This window comes from Mus pahari, chromosome 19, assembly GCF_900095145.1.
Source record: "Mus pahari chromosome 19, PAHARI_EIJ_v1.1, whole genome shotgun sequence".
Lineage (NCBI taxonomy): Eukaryota > Metazoa > Chordata > Mammalia > Rodentia > Muridae > Mus > Mus pahari.
In genome coordinates this window covers 14,387,207-14,398,627 of record NC_034608.1, presented here as the reverse complement: position 1 = coordinate 14,398,627, position 11,421 = coordinate 14,387,207, and the positions used below count along the sequence as shown (strand labels likewise).

The following is an 11,421-nucleotide window of genomic DNA, read 5'->3' as shown; positions in this document are numbered from 1 at the left end:
CTCACTGGGGGATTCTAGGCAGGGGCTCTACCACTGAGCCACGCCCCCAGCCCCTCACTGGGGGATTCTAGGCAGGGGCTCTACCACTGAGCCACACCCCAGACCCTCACTGGGGGTTCTAGGCAGGGGCTCTACCACTGAGCCACGCCCCCAGCCCCTCACTGGGGGATTCTAGGCAGGGGCTCTACCACTGAGATATGCCCCAAGTTCTGCTTTATAATATTAAAACTAAGGTTTCTTAAGGTTCTTCTCTTTGGCAGTTCTACAGGGTCCCCATGGGAGCAGAGTAGACTACACATGTAGCAAGAAGGTGAGGGTTTTGATGGTAGTCGGACACATCTGGAATCAGGGAAGCACATGCTGTCAGCAGCAGTGAGGCATCCGCAGTTCACTGTAGGGATCTGATGAGTGACTGAAGAGCATTACTAGCGGAGGCCGGAGGGACGGCTCAGCGGGTAAGAGCACTGACTGCTCTTCCAGAGGTCCTGAGTTCAAGTCCCAGCAACCAGCAACCACATGGTGGCTCACAACCATCTGTAATGTGATCCGATGCCCTCTTCTGGAGTGTCTGAAGACAGCAACACTATACTCATACACAGAATAAATAAATCTTAAAAAAAGAATATTACTAGTGTTTAGGATGACACTCAGAAAAGGCCAAGTCAGATCTGAGCTTTGGGCACACAGGGCCAGAATTTACGCCGAGAGAGCAAAATCCAGGTGGGAGGGGGTGGAAATTGTAATAGCAGTGACTCCGAGTAAGGTAATGTTAAGAGGGGCTGGAGAGATGGCTCAGTTCCCAAGAGCATGGGCTGCTCTGGAAGAGGGGTCTGCTTCTAGCATCCATGGCAGGCACTCAGGACTGCCTGTAGGTCCAGCTCCAGGTGTGTCTGTCTGTCTGTCTCTCTCATGTGCACGTGCGCAGGCGCACACACACACACACACACAGACACACATACAGCTATCAGGGAAGAGTTCCATGACTTGGTGTTGGACTGCACATCGTACATCAATTCAGTCTCCTAGTAACTGCTGGGTACGTGTTATGTGTGACGCATCACTCACCTGGGGTCCTGGATACAGGAGGAGAGGGAACAAGAGGCGTTAAAGAAGGACTTAGATTCATGGCTTGTCCATGGTGGACAGTGTTCTTCCGTCCCCTCTGGCAGGCTCCAGAGAAAGGGCCCCTGTGAAACCAAATCTGCTTTAGTTGGACTTGCCTGTGTGGCATGCCCCAGGGAGTATTAAGCAGGGCAGTGCAGAGCCTGGACTCAGGTGGGGAAGCAGGAGCTGGAGCCCTGCGTCTGCTTGGCAGTTGGGACACGTGCTGGTCACCGTGAGCTATGCACATTTCAGGGCTGACAGGGGAAGTCAGGACCTTGGTGACTTAGAGCCTTGAGCCCAGAAACTGAAAGAATCTATACCCAAGTCTCTTGGGACCTGGAGACAATGGGGGACAGGGCTCCCAGCACTCGGTGAGAGATTGTCCCTCCACATGGGGACAGAGGACTCCAAGTGTGTTTCTGAGGCTGTTTATTGCTCCTGTTTAAGGGTCTGAGGCCTCGCATCACTGTGTAGCCCTGGTTGGCCTGAGTCGCGCTACCTCAGACTCACAGGTGTCTGCCTGCCTTTGCCTCTGGGGTGTGTGCTGGGATTAAAGGACGGAGCCTAGCAGTTATTTGTTTCTGAGGCAGAATCTCAGGCATTCCAGTCTGGCTTCATATTTGCTGACTAGCTGAGGCTGACTGAACTCTTGAGCTTTTTGACACCCCCCCCCCCCCCAAAGACTCACTGCCGGGTGGGTGGGGGTGGGGAGGATGGGAGAGAGAACAGAAGTAGAAGGAAATCGAGGACAGTGTCCTGTAACAGAAGCTAAAGGAAGTAAACATTTCAAGAAGGAACTGGTCAGCTGGCTGTCTTTTGTCCATGTATGTGTTTTTGTTTCGGGTTTAATCTGGAGAGGGACAAAGCAGACCTGTATTTTGTCACCCAGCCCGGGGCAATGAATGACGCTCCAAACTCCCTACGAGAAGCTGGAGAAAGAACTTGCTAGTTCTCATCTGATTCCGAACTGGCTGTCGCTCTGTGGGCCTCCCACACACAGGGAGGAAGACCGTCTGAAACAGCCTTTTGGTTTATATTTGTTTTCCAGGGAATGTCCTTCTGTGTCCGATGTGTGTATCCTGTGCTTTTTGTCCTCTTGTACAATTTTTTTTTTTTTTTGAGACAGGGTTTTTCTGTGTAGCCCTGGCTATCCTGGAACTCACTCTATAGACCAGGCTGGCCTTAAACTCGCCTTCCTCTGCCTCCCAAGTGCTGGGATTAAAGGCGTGCGCCACCACTGCCCGGCTACAAAAGTTTCATTCCTAGGTTGGGACAGGCACAAAGCACCCCACTGGGCTTGGTCCTGAACCATTTTAAGGACTTTGTGGAGTCTCAGAAGACTGTGATCTGGTTGTTCGTGCCTGCACACTGCAGGAAAGAATGGCTCACCTATCAAGTAAGATGGTCTGAGGAGGGTCGGCCTTGACCCCCTTCCTTGTCAAGCCCCCTTTCTGCTCCCAAGTAGGATTTCTGTTCTCCTCCATAGGCCAAGAGAGGAGCAGCCCCCAACTCCCGTGACGTGACTCTCCAGATTTCCACTTGGAGTCCACCTCACACTCTGGCCCGTACTGCCCAGAGGGCCGACTCAATAATGGCCTTACCCCTCTGGGCTATAGGACCCTCAGATGCTCAGGGGAGACAGTTTATGACGTGTGTCATTTGTCAGTAAAGATCTTTACAACTGGAAGTTCCAGGGCTGCCCGGTTTTAGAAAGATCATCAGCTCTCACCGGTCTTCTAGATTCAATGATGCTGACTCGCCAGCCTGCCTGGGACAACCAAGCTGCTGCAGGTCCTCTTCACGACAGAGGAGATGGAGAGAGAGGATTGTGGGAGCCACCAGGAAATTGGTTCCAGGAGCAAATGGGCTGCCCACTCAAGTCCAGGCTAACATCGATGCAGCCTTTCCTTTGATTTGACCCCGCTGGGATTTTAACACTGCTGAAGGTAAGGAGAGACTCTGTGTCTACTGCCAGATTGTGATGGGGGGCCTCCAAGAGGCTGCCAGGCAGCCCACAGATTTACCTAAGGTGAGCCAGGTGATGCAGGGAAAGAATGAGAGCCCCAGGGAACATCTAGAAAGACGTTTTGAAGCTTATAGTAACTACACGCTTTTTGACCCAGAAGCCAGAGAGCACCAGTCAGCTCTGAGCATGGCTTTTGTTAACCATGCTGCCCCTGACACCCTTCGGAAGCTTCAGCCACTGAATGGCTTTTCGGCCTGCCTCTGGCACCCAAGAGCCAGCCTCTATTTGCCTTTGAATGGCAAGACTTGGAGAGAGACTTCAAGGAACAAGGGACCTGGACATGCCTGCCTCAAGGATTCAAGAACTTACCCACCACCTTTGAGGTGGCACTGCCTGAGGACTTTGGTGGGTACTGGCAGGCCCACCCCCAAATAACTGGGCTCCAGTATGTATTGCGGACCCCCAACTTTGAGACATGCCAGGAGACCACATAAGACCTGCTATAGGAGTTGAGTCAACTTGGCTACCAAGTATCTGCTAAGAAGGTCCAGCATTGTTGACTTGAGATCACCTATCTAGGGAACTTATTCAAGGGAGGTGGGGGGGGGGGCAGCCAACGCATGCTGTTAGATGCCCCGGAGGTAAACTATCCTTAGCATTCCAGTTCCATCAACCTGAAGGCAAGTACAGGAATTTCTGGGATCTGCCGGGTTTTGTAGACTTTGGATGCCAGGGTCACTGAGATAGCCAAACTGTTACATGAGGCCACCAGGGGCCCAGCAGAGAATGGACCGCTGAGATGGACACGCCTTAAGACTCTAAGAAGAGGCTCATTCTTCTTAGGCATATTGGAGGTGCACTGGCTGTGGCCCTCCTGGACATTCACAAACTTTCCAACTGTACATGGATCAGGGAAATGGGACAGCAAAGGGGGTGCTTACCCAAAGTGGGACCATAGAAAAGACCTGTGGCTTATTTATCTAAGAAGCTGGACCCTGTGGTCCAAGGATAGCTGCCGCTGCCCTGCTAGTCAAGGATGCTGACAAAATAACCATGGGGGCAGGAACTTGTTATCACCACCACCACCCCTCTATTGAGGGGGGCCTTGAAGAATCCACCCAGCAGGTGGCTGTCCAACACCAGAGTGATCCACTTTCAGGCTCTACTTTTGAATCCCCCTCGCATAAGCTATAACCCATCACATGCCCTCAACCCAGCCACCCTGCTAGCTGACCCGTCCTCAGATGGGCAGCATGAGTGCTCCGTCGTTCAGGGGCACACCCAGAACATCAGGCCAGACTTGACTGACATACCCTGGTCAGATGTGGAACGTATCTACTTCACAGATGGGAGCAGCTTTATCCGGAATGGAATCAGGCATGCAGGGGCGGTGGGAATGGACTGGGACTCTGTTATCTGGGCAACTGCTTTGCTGCTGGGAACTTCAGCCCAGAAAGCTGAACTAAAGGCTCTAACCTAGGCTTTCAAACTGGCAGGAGCAACAGCTAGCTAGCATGTCACTGACAGCAGATGGGATTACTGACTGCTGAAGGAAAGCCCATCAAAAATAAGAAGGAATACTTGCTTTATTGGAGGCATCATGGCTTCCTCACAAAGTGTCCATAATTCATTGCCCTGGGCATCAGAAAGGGACATCAACAGTAGCTCAAGGGAACAGGCTAGCTGAAAAAGCCGAAAAGGAGGCCACCCAAGCTTCCACTGCTGACATCCTGGTAGCTTTGCTGTTCTCTGTGCTCCTAGCCATCCCTGAATGCTGAAGACAAAGGACATCCGGGGAAACACCAAGGCGTTTACAGAAGAGACGACGGTTGCTGACCTTTGAAGGCTGCACCATCTGACCTGAGGAGTTTGCTAAGCAGCTCCGTCAGATTCATCAAGCTTCTCACCTAGACATTGAAAGCTGAAGGAACTGCTGTGAGGGACAGACAAGGTACGAAATAGTTGACATAGGACACTGGGTTGATCAGGTAACCTCAGACTGTGCCACCTGCCAGGCTGTGAACTCCTCAGGCCCCAATCAAGGAGCCACTCCAGGAACCAGAACCAGGGGTCAACAGCCAGGGGCTAATTGGAAAAGAGATTGATTATATACAAATAAACCCAGGAACATGTGGATGTAAGTCCTTGCTAGTTTTTATAGCTACCTTTTCAGGATGGGTAGAAGCCTACCTTACAAAGAAGGGGACTGCTAATATAGTAGCAAAGAAGCCTCTGGAAGACATCCTGTCCGGGCATGGCTTGCCTACCCTGCTTGGGTCTGACAATGGACCAACACTCATCTCTCAGGTAACTCAATCTCTAGCATAGGTTCTGAGGAAATTACATTGTGATATGGGAGATTAAAAAAGAACCGCCAAGTTCCCACACTCCATCCAGCCACTCTATCTGCCAACTCTCGGCGGGGCTGGAGCTCCCAGGTTCCCTTCGCTGTCACGCCAGCCCCACACCACCGTCCACCCTGTGGTCAGCCGCCATACACCCAGTAACCGGGCAGAAGAAAAACTCTAGAAGCTTATAATTAACAAGTCAGATTTACGTAACAATAAATTCTCAACTCACAAGGTGCCCACACAATAATTTCAGAGCCGATTGATAATGGCACAAGCTGCCCACCTAGATCGGACAAGCTAGCCCAATTATTTGATCCCTATATGATATTCGTAACTACCGGTGGCTACTAAAACCACGTGGGATCAGGATCTTCTTTCTGTCCGTCCGCCTCCATCTTGGCTTCTCCTCCTCCCTCCTCTGAGTCGCTCTCTGTCCCTGCAACTCTTTGCTCCGCCTCCCTTTTCCCTCCAACCACAGCCTCCCGCTGCACCATTATTTTAATGTAATTGGACAGGGAAACTCCTGCCACAACACTGTACATACAGACCTCAGGGTTCACGGCAAATAGAGAGGATAAATTGTACCCTGAAGGAGGCCTTGACCAAATTGACCCCTGAAACTGGTAGTGACTGGGTGTGTCTCCTACCTTATACCTTATATAGAACTAGGAATATACCTATACTCTAGGTCCTCTCCCCTTTTTGGAATCCTATATGGGAGGCCCCTCCCACGCTGCCTAACTGCCAGTACTTCCTTGGGACTTTCTCCCTGCATTTATAGCCTGGTTGTAAGTAAAACTGCAGGTTGCTATGTCTTCAACCAGCTAGCGCCTGCAAACAATTGAGTTAAGAGGGTGGCCATTCCCATCGTGTTACCAGGTTCTCTCCTTGACATAGGGCTGGCTGGAGCTGCTGGTGTAGGGGCCTCTGAAACATCTCAAGGCTTTGAGATGGCCCATGACTGAAAGGGGAGAGTGAGAAGGCTCGGCTGATTCCACGGCAGGCTTCACGTTGGCAGTCCAGGAGATGAGGCCTAAAAGCTGGGCAAGTCCACACAAGCCCAGACAAATCAGTTCCTAATAGACTCCAGCCTTCATGCCCGGGAAATGGAATGCCCCAGCCGCCTGGCCTGAAGTGAGGACGATGGGTCAACTCCAGTTTCCAGACTTCTTCCTTAGCTACTTCCTCAGTCCCAGTTCCCAGACCTCCTCAGAGTTTCCAGCCCCCACATCCCAGTAACGGAATGTCCGTACAGATGGACCCAACAGATTAACATAGAGGTCACCTACCCTGGGATTCCTTTAAATCAGGGCTGTAAGCTCACTTGGGTGTCTCTCTAGTCTGATAATGGGAGATCCTAGCATGCTGGACCTCTGCAGCGTAAAACACTCTTTTCATTCATATACAGTTTGGAGGGATGTTCCTTACTAGCTTACTTCCCCTGGCTTGCTCAGTCTGTTCTCTTATAGAACCCAAGACTACCACCCCAGAGATGGCACCACCCACAAGGGGCCCTCCCCCCTTGATCACTAATTGAGAAAATGCCCCGCAGCTGGATCTCATGGAGGCATTTCCCCAACTGAAGCTCCTTTCTCTGTGATAACTCCAGCCTGTGTCAAGTTGACACAAAATTAGTACAGTTGGAAAGCCAAACACAACATAACAAGCCACTACACACAGTTAGCAGCAGACATTTGACAATTTCAAATTAACAATTATGATTTTTGAGAGATGGGGTGTCACCATGTCGTCCTGACTAGCCTGGGATTGGCTATGTAGACCAGGCTGGTTTCAAACTAACCAACCAACTAATTAATTAAAACAACAACAACAAACTGAGACAAGGTCTCTTTGTGTAGCCCTGGCTGTCCTGGTACACCCTATGTAGACCAGGCTGGCCTCGAACTCACAGATATCAAGGTGGGATTAAAGTTGTACACCACTATACCTACTAATTAAGAAAAAAACATCATGACTATGTATATGTGCCAGTTTGTGTGCATTTCTGTTTGTGGGTATGTGCATATGATGGTTTGTATATGCTCAGCCCAGGGAGTGGCCCTATTAGAGGGTATGGCCCTGTTGGAGTAGGTGTGTCACTGTGGGTGTGGGCTTTAAGACCCTCATGCTAACTGCCTGGAAGCCAGTATTCTGCTAGCAGCCTTCAGATGAAGATGTAGAACTCTCAGCTCCTCCTGCACCAGGCCTGCCTGGATGCTGCCATGCTCCCACCTTGATGATGGATTGAACCTCTGAACCTGTAAGCCAGCTCCAACTAAAAGTTGTTTTTATAAGAGTTGCCTTGGTCATGGTGTCTGTTCACAGCAGTAAAACCCTAACTATAACCGTGCATATAAATGTGGATACCCGCTCAGGCTAGAGCATTGATCCCTGGGCAGAAGTTACAGAGGATTCTGGGCCAACAGCTTTAGGTGCTAAAACTGAAACCTAGGTCAGGCCACCACAATAGAAATGTTTTAATTTTTGATTCATTTTTATGGTTCTGGGTATTGACCTCAGAGCCTCAACCATAATAGAAAATATTTCAATAGAAAAACTTTGTTTTTTGTTTTTTTTGTTTTTCGAGGCAGGGTTTCTCTGTACAGCCCTGGCTGTCCTGGAACTCACTTTGTAGACCAGGCTGGCCTCGAACTCAGAAATCCGCCTGCCTCTGCCTCCCGAGTGCTGGGATTAAAGGCGTGTGCCACCACACCTGGCTCGAAAAACTTTGTTTAAAGTGGTCTGTAATACTAACATTTGGGAGGTGGAAATAGGGATATCAGGGATTCAAGAGCATCCTCACTAACTAGTAAGTTTTGAGGTCAGTCTGAGTCTACATGAACCCTTTTTTCCTTGCTCCTCAAAAAAAAAAAAAATTAAAGAAGTGATTGACACCCCCATCGGGTGTGGGGCAGAGGAGGCTTCAACACATTCCAATTCCAAGTGGAGAGAAAAAATTGGGGAATGCAGTGTAATGATATGCATTTAATATGTATTTTCTGACCTAACAAGCCTGTATTCTTCAGTGTCTTTACTAATGCTTCAGTGGCCAGGCATGGTAGTGCACACTTGTAATCCCAGATACTCATGAGAGGCTGGGGTTATGGCTCAATGGTAGAGCCCCTGCCTAGAATCCCCCAGTGAGGGGCTGGGGGTGTGGCTCAGTGGTAGAGCCCCTGCCTAGAATCCCCCAGTGAGGGGCTGGGGGCGTGGCTCAGTGGTAGTGCATCTGCCTATTATGTCCAAGGCCATGGGTTTCACATGGGCACTGCCAGCCTTTTGCAAAAGTAGGAGGACATTTCCACATTAGATCCAGCATCCCATAAACCAGGTAATGTGGTCCATGCCTTTAATTACAAAGGAGGCTCACACGTTCAAAGTCATCTCTGGCTGTGTAGAGGGAGGTTAAGACTAGCCTGGGTTCCAAGAGACCCTGTCTCTAACAAAAACACACAATGGATTCCTTCTGCAGCGGACCACAGCTCTCTTGGGAGTTGGCACAGGAAGGAGGAGTGTAGGGTATCAGGCACCTTTCCTAACATCTGGGAGACTTACTTAACAGTAACCGTTCCTTCCTTTTTTATTGAGAGAAGGAACTTGGTCCTTGCCCAACCTCTGTACCACACAGGTACTTCCTAGGGCCGTTTTTACCCTTACCTTCAAGACATAGGCGGCACCCTTTGTTTAAAAGCTTTCCTACCCTCCCATGCTTTAAGGATGAACGTCCTGGTGGGGTTGAAGTATTTGTGGGTTAAAAATTTGGGGGATGGCTCAGCTGTTATGAGCACTTTTTGCCTTTGCAGAGAACCCAGGTTTGATTCCCAATACCCACATGGCAGTTTACAATAATTTGTAATCCTAGTTCCAGGGGAGCCTGTTCCTCTTCAACTCCTGGGCACCAGGAATGCACCTGTGTGGCACACCTACATACTTACAGGCAAAACACTCACATACATCAATGGTTTAAAAACAAAGACAACATAAAATATTTCGGTTTAGAAATATGGAGCCTTTGGGAAAACCTGTTGCTGATTCCTAACTTACAACCCACCTGTTTCCTTCTGTTCAAGTCCCCATTCCTCCTGTCCCACCATGGGAAGATCTTTGGGTACCCCACCAATTGTGTCCTTGTTCTCTTCATACCCAGAGACAGGGAGCTTTCGGGTTTCATCTTCAGGGAAGCGGCTTGTGGAGCCTCTGGAAGGAGGCTAGCGGCTGCTAACTCCATGTTGGGTCTTAGGGTCTTGGGTCTGATCCACAGTGGGGGCACACACATCCTCTGGTTCTTGAGAGACTCCTCTGTGCTCCAGTCTCCTGTTATAGGAACAAAGGCTGTAAACAAGAGAGATTTCTGTCTTCACAGATCTTGGTGGTTGAGAAAAGACGTAAGTAAACAAAACAAAAAACAAAACCAGGGACTACTACTAACAAATGAAATGTTATATTTCACACAATTATTCTGGCTGCCTGGAAGCTTCAGAATTCTGGGACCATTATTACCTTTGACCCCTGGGATTTCTGGATTTCTGTGTGTGTGTGTGTGTGTGTGTGTGTGTGTGTGTGTGTGAGACATCGGGGAGTCAGGACGCACAGGGTTACCGCAGTTCTCTCCTTTTTCCACCAGAGGGCGCCATGTTCCCATTTGCCGGGCTTCCTTACCAGCGTACTAGTAAAAGCAACCGCTGAACCCTTAATGGTTTCTGTTGCTTTCCTCCCTTGCCACCCCCACCGCTCCCTCCTGCCCCGCCCCCCGCCTCCCTACCACTCTCCCACAGATTACTTCTGTTAACAGCAGTGGCAATCGCAATGATTTACCAGCGGCATAGATATCCTGGGTTTTATGCTGATGTCCCAAAGTCACACTTTACATCTCTCCTGCTTGACCTTCCAGAACAGCCAGGAAAAGAGAAAGGTGGCCCAGAGGAGGGTTAGCTGTGAGGGAGGGCGGGGAGAAGAGGTAAGACCAGTAGTCGGGAACTTTTAAAGAACGCGGGAGGAATTGTTGGGATGGAAAGCACTGGAGTGTATGGGGGAGGGGGGTGCATTTCATTCCCAGGGCACTTAGGGACGACCCACAGAGGAGGACTTAGGGGATGAGAGTTATGTGAGCGATTTTGCATCTTTGGAAGATCAGTCTGGCTCTTTCTTGTTGGGAAACAAAGGAAAGTATGTGAAGCTACTGATGTTGTTGGAGGAAGCTTATAACCATGGAAACTTTTGAAAGCCAGCTCGCTTTCGTAAGGGAAGCCAAAATTAATGTGGCCATTCCGTGAGAAGTCAGAGAAGATGCAGAAAGTGACTAGGTTTGTGATGCTTCTGCTGGACCACTGGCGCTAGCCTCACACTTCAGTGTCCCCCTCTCACCAATGCTTTTCAGCTCCTTCTTGCTTTGCAGAACTCTGCTTGTCTCCATGAGGGCTGCTGTCCTCCGCTAAGGGTCCTGGAAACATACAAGCAGGGGCAGGTATTTAATGCACAACACGTAACTGTGATACGAAAAACCAGATTATCAGTGTAAGATTTCGGAAGCGGCTTAAAAGGAAGAAAGAGGCATCTTACCCCGAAGAGTCGGGACCTCTTTCAGTCACGGCAGCGGGACATTGTCCCATCCACGTGGGTGGATGAGAGAACACCTGCAGGAAAAAGATGTGACCCTGTCTGTGACCCTGAATAGGAGAGGAAATGACTGCGTGCGTGCGTGCGTGCGTGCGTGTGTACTCCAGTAGTCACTCCCTTTCGGATTTACTTTGCCTGCCTGCAAAGGGAGCTGGGAAGTGTAGTCTTTTTTTTTTTTCTTCTTCTTTCAGGAAACTAACAATCAGGGGATTTGCCACGACATCAGTCCTCAGCTTTGAACTCAAAACTTAAAGGGCCAGGCAGCAATAGGGGGCGGAACTTGTAAAGGTACTACTGGGAGGGGAAGAGGGAGGGTGGGCTGTGATCCAGATGTAACGTGAATAAAAAAGTAAATTACAAAAAAAAAAAAAAAAAAAAAAAAAA

General features: G+C 49.7%; 1 protein-coding gene across 6 annotated transcripts in view; it reads right to left on the bottom strand.

Annotated features, from left to right (window-relative positions):
- The window catches only part of Pglyrp1 (peptidoglycan recognition protein 1), a 17,881-nt gene extending 6,795 nt beyond the window's left edge, over window positions 1-11,086 (bottom strand). For 2 of the 6 annotated variants that reach the window (XM_029532242.1, XM_021219795.2), the window contains exons 1-4: window positions 10,981-11,086; window positions 10,786-10,861; window positions 9,473-9,735; window positions 1,066-1,187 (exon numbers count right to left, since the gene is read on the bottom strand). The gene's annotated coding sequence lies outside the window, so the exon portion shown is untranslated. Of the gene's footprint in view, window positions 1-1,065; window positions 1,188-9,472; window positions 9,754-10,236; window positions 10,354-10,785; window positions 10,862-10,980 lie in introns of all 6 variants that reach the window. The other 4 variants (XM_029532244.1, XM_029532246.1, XM_029532243.1 and 1 more) reach the window with 4 other exon arrangements.
- Window positions 11,087-11,421: the final 335 nt, after the last annotated feature.